Source organism: Callorhinus ursinus, unplaced genomic scaffold (assembly GCF_003265705.2).
Source record: "Callorhinus ursinus isolate GAN/ISIS: 27379988/994484 unplaced genomic scaffold, GSC_fseal_2.0 scaffold48, whole genome shotgun sequence".
Taxonomy (NCBI): Eukaryota; Metazoa; Chordata; class Mammalia; order Carnivora; family Otariidae; genus Callorhinus; species Callorhinus ursinus.
This window is the reverse complement of record NW_027397110.1, coordinates 5,101,982-5,103,352: the sequence shown is the minus strand read 5'-3', so window position 1 is coordinate 5,103,352 and position 1,371 is coordinate 5,101,982.

Genomic DNA, 1,371 nt, shown 5'->3' with positions numbered 1-1,371 from the left:
CGCGGCGCTCCGCAGGCGTGACGTCACGGCGCCGCCCGGCCCGCGCCCGGCCCCGCCCCGGCTGCGCTCCGCGGTATGACGTCATGGCCCCGCCCGCCGCGCGCCGGCTGCCCTCCGCAGACGTGACGTCGCGGGGCCTCCGGGCCGGGCCTGCGCCGCACGGAAACGACGTTACCCACCCTGCGATGGACCAGCCCCCCGCCCACCTCCTCCTTGCGGCCCGCAGTCCGCATCATTCACCAACCCGCTGTTTCCGTCATTCAGCAAGCGCTCAACACATACTCACAAACGCTCCCTCGAGAGTGACCTTAAAGATTCATCTAACAAATATTTAGCGACCATCTGATCCGTACCAGGCACTGGCCCAGGTTCGCGAGATACATCAGCGAACAGCCCGGCTCTCTTGGAGCTTACATTTGTGAATAACCCAGATAATCTCAGGTGGTGATGGTGCTATGAATGATATGCTTCATAATATCCTGCGGGCGGAAGGGGGGAGTGTTAACTGCAGATTCCAGGGCCAACCCCAGACCTCAAGAGATAGATTCTCTTGGGATAGCGCCCCCAAATCTGCATTTAATAAGGTTCTTCTTTTTCATACTACAATTTGAGAAAAACCGAGTTCTAAAGAGGTTTTAGTATAACCCCTCATCCAGTCATTCACTCAAGAAATGTGTACTAAGCACCTACCACATGCCTGGGGCTGGGGGAACACAAAGATGAAAACAGTGGGGTCCAGGTCTAATTCTTTGAGTCTCGCTGTCCTGACTGTGGAAAAGGAATGATAATCTCTACATCTAGGTTCTATAGCTGGAAGGATGGACAGAGACAACTACACCAGCAAGAATACTGAGTAAAGCAGGTGGGCAGGACCTACTCCCTCTCTCTCTTGCTCTGGAATGATGTACTTGCACAGAGACACACACACATGAGCTGGGAGGCATGGGCCATGTGTACACGGTGGGCAGAGGGAGGAAAGAGCAATTAAGCTTGGCTCTGGAGGCTTGTGGGTGTCTTTACCAAAATGAAAGAGGACAATCCAAGCACCCGAGGCATTAACGATTAGGTAATGACACAGATCGCCAAAGCTGGAGGAAATGAGGGAATGAAAGAATGAATGTCCTGATGTTTCAGATGAGGGCTCTCACTACGGGAGAAGTCAAGGGAAATGGTTTTGGATTGGGATCTGAGGTATTGACATGAACTTACTGTTTTTTAAAATACCTATTTATCTTTGCTGAAAAGGTCTTTGGGTACTGGTATTCCAGTAATAACTAGACACACCCAGTCGCCAGATCTTGGTTCTTAAATACTTCCCCACCAAAAGGAACCAGACTCTCCCGGGGTTGGGGGGGCAGGGAGGACAATTCC